This window comes from Gracilinanus agilis, chromosome 4 (genome assembly GCF_016433145.1).
Source record: "Gracilinanus agilis isolate LMUSP501 chromosome 4, AgileGrace, whole genome shotgun sequence".
Classification (NCBI taxonomy): Eukaryota; Metazoa; Chordata; class Mammalia; order Didelphimorphia; family Didelphidae; genus Gracilinanus; species Gracilinanus agilis.
Window position 1 is genome coordinate 292,168,700 of NC_058133.1, and position 15,637 is coordinate 292,184,336.

Genomic DNA, 15,637 nt, shown 5'->3' on the forward strand with positions numbered 1-15,637 from the left:
CATTTCATAACTCTTCTTTATTATTGGATATCTTTCAAGTTTGTCTGGTTAAGATTAGAATTTCAGGATAGTTTACCCTGGACTGCATCTTTTAGCTCTAATGCTCTTTGGAATACATTGTTCTATTCCCTCCAGTTTTTTTTCTAGAGAGTTCAGAAGTTTTATTTGAATTTCTTTTCTTCATATTTGATAGCCTTACTCCTGATGGTTTGAAGATTTTGTTGTTTCAGAACTGAACTGTTAAATTTAACCTCTGCATGTTTTGAAGCTTACAAATTTTTTTCTCTGGAAAATTCTGTTAATTCTTTCAATTGAGATTTCATTTTTTATGTTCTGAAATTGTGGGAAGTTCTCTTCTATTATTTCCTTCATTATTATATTAAGGTTTTCTGTTCGGTCATATACTTCTGGAAGACCTATGATCCTCAGGTCTTTCTATGAATATTGTCTTTGAGATCCATGTGTTTTTCGCTTAAACAGAGAACATGTTTTTGTTCTTTTGTTTTTGTTTTTCTTCTAGCTTGTCTTTTCCTTCTATTTTCCTTTTTGTTTATTTATTGAAACTTTCTATTGCAAATTTCTTTTTTCCAATTCTTCTTATTATTTGTGTTTTGCAGAACATAAATTTTGCTCTTATAAGTTTCATTATTTTTGAGCCATTCAGCAACAATGTGCTATGGTTCCATATTTCCCTCTAATTACATCAAATGTTGATTCATTTTCTTTCATTTTGCATTACCTAATCATAGCTGATTGAACTTTTTTTCAAAAACTAGATCTGAAGGACATATTTCCTTCTGTTTGATTTTCCCCCTATTGATTTATCAGTTCATGCTTCCAATCTCCTTAAGATTTCTTCCTCCCCGTCCCCCAGAAATCTTTGGTACATTTAGGCTCCCCTTACTTTTATTTTCCTTATCACTCACTTCCTGACTCCCTCCCCTCTTACTGTGCTTTCCTTGGGGGCTGAATCTCAAAGTATTTTAGCCTTTTACTATTCCTCATGATTCCTTGTTGGCTCACCAGCCTTTATCTCTGCCCCATCTGATATTTGGGTTGTTAGAAATCGCCCAGCTGCATGCTCTTTTCATCAGGTGTTGAGGAATACTACCCTTCTCCATGGATGGTCTCTTACCCTAGTTACCTACTCTACATCCTCTCTTCCTCAATTCTCTGACCTGCTGGCACTGGTATCTCAAAGCCTTTTCCTCTCATCACCAAAAGCTCAGACATTTGTAGTACTGATACTTCTTGCATCCCCTGGCAGGATTTTGCTCCTAAAAGGCTACTTAGGCTCAAGCACAGTTCTATAGGTTGGAGCTAGGGTGTCTGTGATACTGAAATAGGGATTAATAGGGCATAGGTGTGGGTTTTAATATAAGCCTGTGTTGTGTGGCTGGGTCTACTAGTGCAGCCTTGCTGCCACTAACATGGTAGGTAGACAAGTTGAGTGAGCTCAGGGTAAATAAGAATTAGTTTCTGAGTTTGGACTTTAAAAAAAATACTTTTGGTTTGCAGATGTCCTATACTATGGAAACAAGCAGAATTACTTTGTTTGGTGTAACATTTCTGTTTTGGAGATATTCAGGATGCTGTAGTGATTAGGGAAAATGTCTTATCTGACAGCTTGTTTCTCCTGTGACCCAAAAGAGGAACTTACCTGACCAATTATTTTTCAAGTCTACTGAGGGCACAACAACAACAAAAAATGTTTGAAAAAGAGAACAAATAACTGAAGTTAAGAATGATTTAATATTTATTTCTTGAAAATTATAATAAACTTATAGTACCTGATAAAAGCATTGTTTCTGTAATAATTTGAAAAAAAACAATTTTTATCCATCCTGCTTGGTCTGAGAAGATCAAAGATGCTTTCAAAGATAGAGAGGGATTAGGTGAACTTTCAAGGTTTCATTTGCTTCTATGATTGTACCCCTAACTAAAACTGCTTTCTTTATATGTGATTCTGGTGGAATATGGTCTATGGTACTTTCCACATATTGTTTATCTGTTTATCTGCTGATTAGTCACATACGTAGTTCGTTCTTTTAATTTTTAGTTAATGAACTATATGTTACTATTGTTAGAAATCGATAAGGAGAAATGACTTAAGATGTATAAAAATGGAATATTACTATGCTTTAAGAAACCTTAATGTTATGAATATAGAGAATTATGGAACTACTTAAACTAATACAGAATTAAGTCAGCAGAACCAGGAAAACAATATACACAATGATTATAACAATACACAAGAAACAAACAAAATCACTGAATGCTGTAACATTGTAATGGTCAAGTTTGCCCCTAAAGAAGAAATATAAGAAGGGACCACATCCATTTCTTTTAAAGAGTAGGGAACTATGACTATGGAACACTACATGTAATATTGGAATTTTTCTCTTTTGGTTATTGTTTTTTCTGAATTATTCTCTGTCTTCTTTTATTCTTGTTTATAAAGCCTGACTTTCTTAGTGAGAAAGAGGGCAGACTATCTTGGAGAATGTAGAAGATATAAAAAATATTTCAATAAATAATTATTTTTAATTGGGAAGAAAATTATTTACATTTTTTTTTGTTCCTGAGTATAGCATCAAGGAAAGATCCTAGGTCATAGAGAACAAGGATTTGAATTCAGGCTTTGGCACATAGATCTGGAGAATAAACTGTGGCTCTGAGTTGTTACTGTTTTGGATAGAGCTTATAATTTCATTATCATATAGACATCCTAGTGGAAAACTTCCTCTGACAACATAATTGAGATCTTCACTTGGTCATAGGGAATTGCTTGGGGAACTAAGAAGTTAAATGACCCTTTTGATATTACAAAATTAGCATATGTCAAGACTATACTGGTGCTGAAGTCTTCCTGACTCTTAAGGCCATCTGCTTTGATTGTGGGGAATCACTCGATTTTTCTCAGCTTTATGTATCTTTATGTATCTGTCTTATTGGATATTGTTAGTAAACTCCTCAATGTCATATGGATACCAGTTATCTACAGTGTATCATCAAACATTTAAAAATGTAAACACATAACTTTCAAATTTGGTAATTTCTACCAAAATTGTGGGGGTTTGTGTTCATTGTTGTGGTTTTATCATCATTAATTTTATCTGAATCATTAAAAGGGATAGGCCAAAGTTCATGAACTAAAAGGTTCATGCAGCTTATTTGCTATAGCCCTCATTCAAAATCTTTTTAAGTTTAATGTATATCCATACTCTAACTAAGACAAGCGGTTGGATTTCAAAGACATATAAGATAGGAACAACAAACTGCACAGTGGAAAGCTTGATGGATTTGCAGTCAGAGGTTCCATTTTAAAATATGATGCTAATGATTATTATCTGTTTGACCATGGTCTATATATTCATGCAAATGTATATATACTCAGTTCTGCTACTTAACTATATTTCGTAACTAGTTTCCTCATCAGTAGAACAAGAGGGTTGGACTACATGGCTTTTGTAGTCCCTTCCATTTTTATATCATTATATTTAAGATCCTGCAAAATTAGAAGAGAAAGAAGCTGCTTCAGACAGGTGAGTTGGAAGTAATGAATAATGATAACAAGATAACCAACAGTAGAAAAGAAAATTGATTACAAAGGTTCATAAAGCAAAGTAAGCAGGATATATGTATATGGGGATAAACCATCCTGTATGCTTCTAATACCACGTAAAATAATAATTGACGATCATAATGATGTTATAGTTATGTAGCAATTTATGATTTATAATGTACCTTCTGGAGATATCATTCATTATTCTCTATTTGAGGAAGCAGAGGAATATACACTTCCTTGTATAAAATAATGTCCAATGACCATCCCAAATGACTGGAGCTACATCAATCTGTTATGGTCATAAAATTTGGTTTATGTGGACTCTCCTTCTAACCCATTGATGATTTATAGTCTTAGACAGTTGCTTTAGGCTTTGAGAGGTTAAATGATTTGCCGTGGTCCCACAACTAATAACTGTTAGAATAGTATTTGAAAATCGGGCCTCTGACTGTCGTCATTTTTTTTTCCACTATACCATTTTTTTCTTCTCTTTTGTGTTTTTGGAATCCAAACATTGCATTCTTTAATATAAGTATTTAATTATTTAAATATTAATTTATATTAAATATTAAACAAAATATACTATTTAATATAATTAATATACAGCTTTACTCTTTAAATAAATGATTTTTTGATCAATATGACACTTTAAAACAAAGTGAATGCATCTTAAATTATCCAGAAAAATTCAACTTTCTAGAAAAAAATGTTCTTCAAAGATTGCTGTTAATTGAGTATTTTGACCAGGTCTTGGGAGTTGTTAAAAGGTACTATGAGGGCCACTGGCTCAATGAGCCGGGCCTGACTAGCCGGCCCAAGATCCTCTGGTAGTAGGAGAATCTAAGGCTGAGTGATGGATAGGGTTTCCTGAGTGATCACCAAGATGTGCCGGTAACCACCAGGGCTTATGGGAGTTCAGCTTAGCCAAGCCCTTGCCTCTTAACAGTGCCCAAGCCAAGAATCCGGTGAGGGGCTGTATATATGTTCCACAGCTCCTCTAGCTCCCTAGCTCGGGGTTAGGTTTGATGATAAGCTTGGCTATGGGCTGGTTGTTAATGTGCTAAATGAATAACGCTATTTTTCTGACTACATTTTGATAAATCCCTTTCCCTATAGCTGTAGATGTTTACTAGCCTGGGAAGGAATGCCAATTTTCACTTGAATTAACTTGTAACAAGGTTTATTGCTTAAGTCAAAGGAGTAAGAACAGGACAAGGAAAGAGGGGTTGGGAAATGCTATACTAAGTCTATGAACTAAGGTAGTTTGTATCTAAGAGCAATAGGTTGATATTAGCTGGAGATTCCTCCCCCTCTCACAGTCCCTGGTCCTGCCCAGCCTGAACCAAAGAAAGGGAAGGATAGTGATGTTCTTAGCAGATGCGCTGTTCTTGTTCCCCAGCTCAGTATAGTAGCAAGGTGAATTAAGCTTCCAGTGATATTGAGATATGGATGTTGGATTAGCAGGTCTGTGGTCTGCCCACCCTTTTGCCACCCAATCCCAAGGTCCCCTCCTCAAAACGGAGGTCCTGGGTGGCTCAGTCCATGGGCTTTTAAAGAGGTGGTCCCAACTGTCTTTTGCCCTTGGCTCATGCCACCCTGGGTAAATTCCATATTCTGTCACTCAGTCTGTTCTCCATCTTGTCCAGTAGTTCCTTACTACAGAGAAAATAATTTTAACACATTTTACTGCATTAAGTACACTTTAAAACTTCTCTCAACTCTTGGTTACTAGTGGAAGTGGAAGAATCATTAGCACAGATAATAACATTTGTACTTTCTAATCTCTTTGTGATCCCTGCATTTTCCTTTGGTTTGGATTTGTTTTAATTTTTATTGTTATATTTCATAGGTCTTTCTAGTGTTTATATCCTCATGCCAGTAATAACTATCCATACATAACTGGGAAGATGAGTTGACCTAGTGCAGAGTAAGGTAACTTAAACTCCCTTTCAATCTAATGTAGTGGTAAATTTGGAAGCATATTAATAATGCTTTAGATCCCCCTTGAAGGTGGCTACCCTTGGCTCCAACTAATCTATGGAGAATTTATTTACAGCTATCTGATTAATTAAATTTGTTATTATTTACTTTCAAAGGTCTGTGATTTCATCACTTTGCTGCTCCATCAACACATTAGCCAACAGTCTTCCCGAGTTGGTGTTGCAAAAAATAATAATCACTTAATTGATGGCCAACCACTGGTGACCAACCTCTCCCAATTTATCTAGACTGGTCTTGGACACAGTTTGCCCCAAGGCGTGTACTTGAAACCCTTTCCAGCCTGACAGGTTTTGCCACATCTTGTGGTCTACTAGCACAGACTTAAAGAACCTGTGGTCCCATCAGAGTCATGATGAGGTATCACAATAGGACTTTTTAGGTGAGAAACTGGATTGCTATTGTGTCATAAATAGGGTTAAGCTCTGCTTTGCCCATGGGAAACTCCTTGATACTATTCTACATAATTATCCATTCAGTCATTTATATATTTATTTCTTTGTTTACTTATTTATTTTGCAATATTTTGTTCTCTTTGAAGAGACTCCTGGGAAAGAGGAATAGAAAACCATTTTTAGAAGTTGTGACAGGAAATCCTCTAATATGATGATCTACCACCTGGGGAAAACAACAGCAACTGAAGCAACAGCATATGAGGCAAAGCAACAAACAGAACTTGCTAATAAATTAGCTAGCTTATTTATGCAGAAGATACTGCCTAATAGAAAGCATGAAAAAAATTGGAAGCCCTAGACTTCTGCCACTGCTATTTCTAATAAAATGAAGCAAAGTATAGTGACTAAAAAGCACTAAGTGTCATGTTAGAAGAATTAAATTTAAATAAAATTTACTACATAGTGTGTCTCATACTAGCAAATATGTCTCTTAACAAACCCCTCAACTTCCAACTTAGAATCAATACATAGTATTGGTTCCAAAACGAAGAATGGTAAGAACTTTTGGACTTTTGGGTGTTAAATGAGTTGCTCAGGGTCACACAGGACCTTTGTCTCTAGGTCTAGCTCTTTATCCACTGAGCCACCTACCTGCCCTGCAAGTAAGTCTCTTAACTTCCATGAACCCATTCCTTCTCCTACAAAAATGGAGGGTAATGCTACTTGCACCGTGAATTCCATGGAGTTGTTACATTCAGGGTCACGATACCATCTCTATCATATATATTTTGTTTTCTTTCTGAAAAAGTATAGTAATAGAAAAGAAGGATAATATTTCATGATTTCTAGTAGACAAAAACCTAAACAGATTACATGGTTAGTTACACAGCTAACATGTTGTAACCAAATGTAGTTACAAATTAGACAAGTGTGAAATTAAACATGTTTCATGTTTTCTTTTTCACAGTCAGTAATTCAAGGGAAGTTAAGAAATTTAACCACAATGTAGTATAATAAAATATCACAAATTTTATTAATTTAGAAATGAGGGATAGGTGAGGAGGGAGAGAAGGAATAAGGTACTAGGTAAATTAGTAAAATATGTGAAACATTTGAAGTTTACAAAAAATAGGTACTTTTGAAATTCATAATTCTTTCCTTCCCTGTATAATTTCCTCATTTCTTATTTCTTTCTCTTTCTGATTCATTCCTCTATCCCTTTAGAAACTGGTATAATTTGCTCCTCCCTCTCCTTGGCATTTAACTAAAACTTCTAGAAAAAAAATTGTAATATCTATAGAAATCCAGGGTAACTTCCTAGATAGCCATTTTAAGACTGATGATGACTCAATTATGCATAAATAATGGACTTTTTAGTAAATAAAGAAAAGGAGATACAGAAACAGGGAGATGCAGAGACAGAAAGACATATAGAAGATACTGAGAGAAAGAGAGAGACAGATTAAACTTTTAATATGTGATAAGCAATATTTTAGGTACTGGGATAGAAATTCCCTTGTCTTTAATGAACTTATATTCCCTGGGTAGATATAACAATAACTGGCATTTAGATATTATTTTAAAATTTGCAGGTTTTACAAATATCTTATTTTATCCTCACACAAACCTGAGGATCATGGTATTAATCAGTGATGGTGAACCTTTTAGAGATCTTGTGCCATGCCCTACCTCCCTCCCAGACTACATACTGTGCTCCAACCCCCACAGAGATCAAGTGCCTCTCCCCTTCCCTTTGCTTCCCTTTCCTCCCAGACAGAGAAAAGAGAAAGGGAGGGGAGTGGCCCAGACTTCAAGGTAGGGAAGTAGAGAATAAAAATGATATGGTTCTTGTCCTTAGGAGCCTGAAAATTCAGTTACTGTGATAACATTTGTACATAGCAAATCTAATAATACATCAAAATGAGAAGAGTAGAAAGGCATGGACTAGCAGAAAAGTATATACGATAGAGATGATTTAAAATTTTTTTTTAATCTTACTAACTTTGGGGTTAGAGGAGATAAACTATTAGAGAGACTTCATGAAAGATTTGGATCCTGTCCAAGACCTTCAAGAAAGGAAAATATTTCAAGAAGCGAAAAATTGATTCAATAAATTTTTATTAGGCAACTACATTTTAGGCACTGAACCAGACCTTGAGGACCTTTTCAATAGCATTCGTTTTTGTTTTTCTTTTTGTTTTCCATTTTCTTCTAGCAGTTTAGACCTGATTTTGGTGTCCTTGCTCATCTGATAAAAGAGCGTTTGTTAGGAGATGGGGGAAAAAGTATTAGTAACCGTGATTTAAATGTCAACAAGCTGTCTTCCTCAGCTAAGGAGAATCCTTCAGCAGACAAATGTACAAAGCATCAAAAGAAAAAAGGGGAAAATAACTGAGTTTTGCTTCTCTCTCTTTTTAACAATGTGCAAACCCACACAGTGTTTCACACTGGGCATTGGTTGATACACTTCTGAAATAATTTTTATCATCCTGAATATTTGGAGAAAAAAGGTCTACAAAAAGAGGAGAAACTCAGTGATCAATATTAAATTCATTAGAGATTAGAGGGAGGGAGAGAAGATTTGATTCATTGTGAAATCTAAAATATTGAAATCTGAATTATGGGGTAGAGAACCCAGTTGAATCTCTTAGGATTAATATTAGGTTCATAGTGCCTAACATTTTTAATGATATTTTAGACTAATTTTCTTTCAAATACTATGGTTTTTTATGTATGAATAAGTATATCCAATAATAACACAAATAATTTGCATTGTGATTGTCATATTCACTTAGTAATTTCTGATATTCTGCTTCTGATTCAAAATGTATAGTTTACCATCTATGACAACCTTTTGTCTGGGTAACAGAGAACATAGTTGGTAAATTATTTTTAAATGATTGATAAAGAAGCTTATTTAATCATAAAACCATTCCTATTTTTATATTTTGGCTAACAAAATCAAATTTAACCTCAGTGATCAAGTAAACTTTGCCTATTTGTTTATTCATAAGAGCCATTATATTATAGAAAAGCTCATGTATGAGATGAATAGCTTAGCATGAGGTTACAATAAACTATTGCCACATTAAAAGCTAGTAAACCATAAGTTAAAATACAAAACTTTAAATGTTCTAAATAAAATTATTTACACAAAGGTAATTGTTACTATTTGTTTCATTTTAATGATATAATTATATAACTCCTTTAGATGTTTTTATATACATATATACAAGGTCACATAACTGACAACATATAATTTAAAAGGAAGAAGTGCTATATGTATCAGGAGGCAGATTGGTAAAAAGTAGAAATACTCTTGGAGGCAGCTTCAGCACTGGACTTTCACTGAAATTTTGTTTTTCACAACTTTCTATATGATTAGTAGTAAGTTTCCTGTCCTTGTTGAGTTCTAGTTTCCTCACCTGTTATTACTTTCACAAGGTTGTGAGAATAAATGAGATAAGGAATTGAAAAGAACTGTATAGTACCATAAAAGTGTCAGTTATTCCTATATACTTTAACACTATTTAATGATTAGGCTTTTTAAAAAAAGAGTCTGATAGATACTTCCTTGTCCTAAACTATTTAATTAAATTAAATTAATTTATTATTTTATTCTATTTTTTTTAATTTTTCCAAAGTTTCTAGTTTTAGGCACTGGTTGACTTAAAGTGTTTCTGAAAAATACACATGTTATTTTTATACATATGGAAGGATATAGAGAATATCAGTGTATTTTTTAATAAAATTGATACTCTTGCTTGTATATAACAAAAAAGAAGAACTAGGTAGAAAAGAGGATGGAATGCTAGACGTGATGTCAGGAAGATGAGTTGCTGGATTCAAATCTAGCCTAAGGCTCTTAATGAGCTATGTGATCCTGGGCAAATAACTTAACCCTGTTTGTCTTATTTTGCTCATATGTAAAATAAGCCAGAAAAAGATATGACAAACCAATTTAGTATCTTTGCACAGAAAACTCCAAATTGGGTTGCTTCACAACAAGTCAGGCATACTGAAATGACTGAATAATAGAAAAAGGTGGTGTTGTCACCCAATGAGCTCTTGAAAAAACAGAAGATACTAACACTCTTTTTCTAGGCTAAATTGAATGTAAGATTGGATCTTTTTATTTTCCCATTGTGTTGGAGAAGAGCAAACCATGTCTCCCTTATTAATCGGTCCTGAAACAGAACACCTGAGAATAAAAATCAATCATTGACATTATCCTAAGGAAGCTGTTTTCTCCACATAAGTGAATTCTCATTTGACACTAGCAATTAGGAGGACTTCTCAGGAAGCAAGAACAATAATTCTGTAAAAGACAGCATGATGTAAGTAAGTCTCAATACTCTGTAGAAATTACTGTAGTGATTAGAATGGAATAAGTGGTCATACCATGACTGAACTAACAATTCAATGACAGGGAATAGGTCACCTTACTTAGAAATGGCAACCTTGAAAATTGGACTAATGAATTTTGATCCTAGACTCTAATGTCTTTTAATTTTACTGTTGAATGAATTGCTTATTATCTGAAACTTTTAATTTTCAGAATTTTTAGAACCCTTTAGCAATTTGCAGATCTCCGTTACAACCTTATAAGCCTATCTAGCTTAAAAATCAATGAAAGAAAATCTTGGTGCAGTAGAAACAGTCAGAGGTTTGCAGGCAAAGGACCTGTTGCTGTTCTAGATTGTTTGTACTATTATGACCATGGGCAGATCACTCCATCTTTCTATGTCTTCATTTCTTCACCTGTAAAATGACCTGATGATTTCTAAATCTCTTTACAACTCTCAAATTATGATCTCATGGCTCAAAATGCAAAATTTAAATAAAACCCCAACAGTATTCTTTCATTATGAATGGTTGACTTATGCTTATCTGCTAAATCAATTGTTTTCCAAACCTTACATATGATATACTTTTAAAAAAATGCCTTTTATATAGAAGCATAGAGGAACAGGAATATTTTATTTATAACCAGTTCAAAGGAGATAATTTATCAGTACAATACAATATTGTTATTATTTGAGTCTAAGGCAGTGGCAGAGTAGATGGAATGTTTGAGTTTGTGGCAGAAATAGCTAAGTTAGAATCTTACTTATGATTCTTACTAGCTAGAGCCCTAAATATGTTACAACTTTTCTAATGCTGAGTTTTCTCATCCACAAATTAGGGATATTAGCACCTAACACATAGAGTTATTACAAAAATCAAATGATATATTATTTATAAAATTCTATATAAATTCCAGTTCTTTTTCCATATATATTTTAAGTTATCTTTCCTGAAATATTACTATGTACAATCAACATCATAATAGTCAAACATGTATTAAATCAAATGCTTACATAATACCAACCAAACATTGTCCTAAATCCTGAGGATAAAAAGAAATCAATTAACATGTGCGTGCACACACACACACACACACACACACACACACACACACACACCCCATTGACCCTTACCTGAAGGAGTACATTTTTGATAGAGGAAATAATATAATAAAATTATAGGCATACAATGTACATATGGAGTAGATGGGCGATACCCTTAGAAGGAAGATACTAATAATGAGTGTTATCAGGATGATATTAGAAAATAAGTATTGTTTTGTTAGTTTAGAGATAAGAAGTGAAGAAGCTGGCTTGAGAAGGAATTGGAGTTTGAAACAGAGCTGAGACAGTGTGTCAATTTCAAATCTTGGCAGTTGTAACCGTTTTTTCTGTAACAGTTACTCTCTCTGGGTGTGGCAGTGGCAGTTGGTCTCTGGCAGTTGGCAGAATCACACACAGAGACTCTCCTGGCTGGAGGAGGTAACATCTTTGCCTCTCTCTCTGTCTGAAGGAAAGAGCTGAAAGAGCTTAAGAGTTTTCTTTTCCAACTTGAGAAACACTATTGACTATCTATTGTGGTTTTTATAGATTGATTTAACTCTGAGAAGACCAAAGAAAACCCTGGTCTTTGGTTTGGAGTCTGCTAAGGCTCAGTGTCCTAACTTGATTCTTGTTAAGACTCAACCAGCTAGCCTTTGTTATTTTTATAACTTGAAGGCAAAGTTAAGAATTATAAGGATAATATTGTTAGTTTTATTTAGAATAGTAAAAATCTAGGTTAATCAGATCAGGAAGGATTAGTATAACCTGTGAAATACAGGAGAAGCAGTTCCTTGCAGAACCAGGGAGTTTTATTTGGGTGGAGTTAGAATCCCTTAGAATTAGAAATCCTTTTATCTTTATATTTTCAATAGTTTATTTTTATATAACAAGAGTCTCTTTAGCATCCTTGCCCTGGCCCTGAAGGCAAGTTCATCTATGAGCTTCACTTCACTTCATCACTGAAGATATTTTTGATTATATCTATCAAAAGTATCTAAACAGTTTTGAACCTTTATTTGCATAGATTTCCTACTTATTTTTGCAGTTGCCTTTTATTTTTACAGTGTAGGGGATGGAGGACCAGGGAAGGCCTCTTATATAAGGTGAACTGAGTCCTGAAGATATAGGAAAGTTCAAAAGAAGAGTGATATCATTCTGGTCTCACTCCTTTTTATTTTACCAAATTCTAGGTGTTAAAGGAGGTTTTCTCTATTAAGAAAAGAAAATACAGTCAAATTCTTTAGAAAATAACATTTCAAAGTATGATTTAAAAAACCAATGCCTTAAGAGTAATTTAATAACAATAGATTGCATAGATTTATTTGTACAGATGCTAAATAAAAATTGCAGTTTTTATTAATTTCTTTAATCATGAAACATATAGTAATAACAATTCCAGAATCAAAGATGCTCATGGTGCACTAAAATACCAACTTAGATATGCATGACCTTGAACAGAATCTAGGATTTTGTATTCAGATCATTTCTATTACCTGGAGTTGTATTGAAGCAATTTAAAGTAATTAAAACCTTTAGCAATGACAGGTTGATGTTGTTTAATGACAGGTATGTCATTTGTATGACAAGTCAACTAATTTGACAGAATATATTTTTTCTCCTGTACAGTTCTCTACCTCATTTTTAATCCTCTAGAGATCAATCGTTTCCTTGTCCCTGAACATTTTGAGTTATATCATTCTTTTTGGTTGAGGAGATTAACTATTTTCATTCAAAACACCTGCATTTTCTGCCATTAGCTTGGATAATTTTTGCTGATCATATTTATCTCACCAAAGATAAAATAGGAGAATTGTCACTCTAGGACTGACTCTATAGCTAAACGTTCATTTCTGAGAGATACAAAGAGCTCTACTATCTTGATTATAGTAATTATCCTCTCTGTACATTTTCTAGTACCTTCTTATCTTTGTGGAGATGAAGAAATCAGCATTTAATGCAGCATTGTAGCTCACTACATTTATGTAAGGATAAGATGAGTTTTCCTATTTAAATTTCAGTGTTTCCCACTGATGCATAACATTTTGTTAGCGTTTTCTAGTAGCACACTAGAATCTTTAAGTAACAGACTATAAATGGAACCCTTTGCTGCTTTGAAGCTAGTACCTTAGAGCCCATTAAAGTACCCAGAGGGGATGTTACTCTTTTTGACCCAATTTCTCCATTATGAAATGATAATGTCAGTTAAGATTGGTGTCATATACTTTTCCTAACACCTAGCACAATTTCTAGCAGATAGTTGATACATTATATTTCTTGTTAATTGATTGAATGTTCATTGAAGCTGGAGTGAAATATTGTTCTTCTGCAAAATTTTCCCATTCCCAAACCTCATCAAATTTTGTTTCCTTAGATTAAGGTCATCTTTATGCCTGTTAGGCAAGAGTCAAACAGTTGACCAAACAAGACATTTTCCATACTATTTTATGGTTTTTTAAACTTCATTTCTTTTATTAGAGGTAAGAATCTCTGTGAATCCATGCTTTTTTTCTTTAAACAAAAATTTACATTCCTTTAGATTGCTTTATTTAAATGAGATTAGCAAAAGTATGTGAAATAATAAGGAAAGAACATGTCACTGAAAAAATATGTATAGTAAGAAGATCGTCTTTCTAGACCAAAGGAGTATGTGTGTGTTGTATGTGTAAAGGATGAGACATTATTTGATATCCAGCCTACTAAATTGGTGGTGACATTAGAATCAAAAAGGCCTGGCATGTACAACCAACTAACTGTTTAATCTTGGGGAAAATCACAGACATAGAATTTTAGAATTGGAAGGGACTATAGACAACTCTACTTCACTTTGTAGATGATATCTAGAGAGGAAAGTCCTCTAATTCATTAAATATCTTTTTCTTTCCTTAAAGGATTATATTCAGTTTTTCTGGGTTATTCTTGGTTGTAATCTAGTTCCTTTGCCTTTCCGGCATATTATATTCCAAGTCCTCCTTTCCTTTAATATAAAAGGTGCTACACTCATGTGATCCTGAGTGTGACTCCACAATATTTGGATCATTTCTTTCTGGCTGCTTGCAATATTTTCTCCTTGACCTAGGAGCTCTGGAATTTGGTTAATATATCTCTGGAGTTTTCATTTCAGGATATCTTTCAGGAGGTGTTCAATGCATTCTTTCAATTTCCATTTATTTTACTCTCTGAATCTAAGAGATTAGGAAGGTTTTCCATTGTATTTTATTGAAATAAAATGTCTACATGTTTTTTGACCATGGCTTTCATGTAGTCCAATAATTATTAAATTATCTCTCCTTAATTTATTTTCCAGAGAGTTGTTTTTCCAATTATTTATTCAACTTTTTTTACTTTGTTTTGCTGTTTCTTGATATCTCATGAAGTTATTAATTTCCATTTTCCTAATTCTAACATTTTAGGAATTATTTTCTTGAATGAAATACTCTGGCCCCTTTATTCTGTCTTTATTAAGTTCTTTTCCTGAGTGATTTTTATGCCTCTTTTGCCATTAAGCAAATTATGCTTTTAAGTTATTTTCTTCAGTTTATGCCATAATTTTCTTGCATTACCTCCATTTCTTTTCCTAATTTTTTTTCTCTACCCTTCTTACTGTTCTCTAACTCTCTAAGTTTCTAATCTTTTGTCCAACTTCATTTTTCTTTTTGGCTTTACTTCAACTATTTTCACATTGTCTTCTTTTAAGTTTATGTCTCACTCTTTCCTGCTAGTGTAGTACCTTTTCATGATCAAGTTCTTTTTTTTGTTGTTCACTCATTTTCTCAGCCTATTTCCTTAATTTGAACCTTATATTAAAGTTGTACTCTGCTTCCCTGGAGTGGGGGAGTGAGGAAGCATTCTCCAATTTTCATGATTTTTTTGTGGTGTTGTTTTCAAAGCCACTTCTGGGGTCTCCAAATATCTAGTGCTTCCAAGATGGTGTTGTTTTAGAGGAGATTTAGTCACTGTTCTCCTGCTCTGTGCTCTGGTCTTTACCAATGAAGTACCGCTGCTCCCCTGCAGCTGCAAATTCTATTGCTTTTCTTTGTCCTAGAACTGTGACCCAGAACTATTTGTGGGCTATCAAGTTGCTAATCAACCTCAATTGCACCCCGTACCAGCAAAAGGTCCCCTTCAATCTTTTTCTGATCAGTTGTCTGACCCCCTTATGATTTCTGGCCTGAGAGCTCTTAATGATACTTTTGCTGCTGCAATTGCCTATAAGACTGATGCTCCTGTCAATCTTTAGGCTTGTGTTTACCTTGGTGTTATGATCCTCTCCTGCTGACTTCCTAAGT

The 15,637-nt window shown here is 33.9% G+C and overlaps 1 protein-coding gene across 1 annotated transcript in view; it reads left to right on the top strand.

Annotated features, from left to right (window-relative positions):
- The window catches only part of FAM83B (family with sequence similarity 83 member B), a 93,832-nt gene that overhangs the window by 36,660 nt on the left and 41,535 nt on the right, over positions 1–15,637 (top strand). The gene's annotated exons all lie outside the window — the stretch shown is intronic.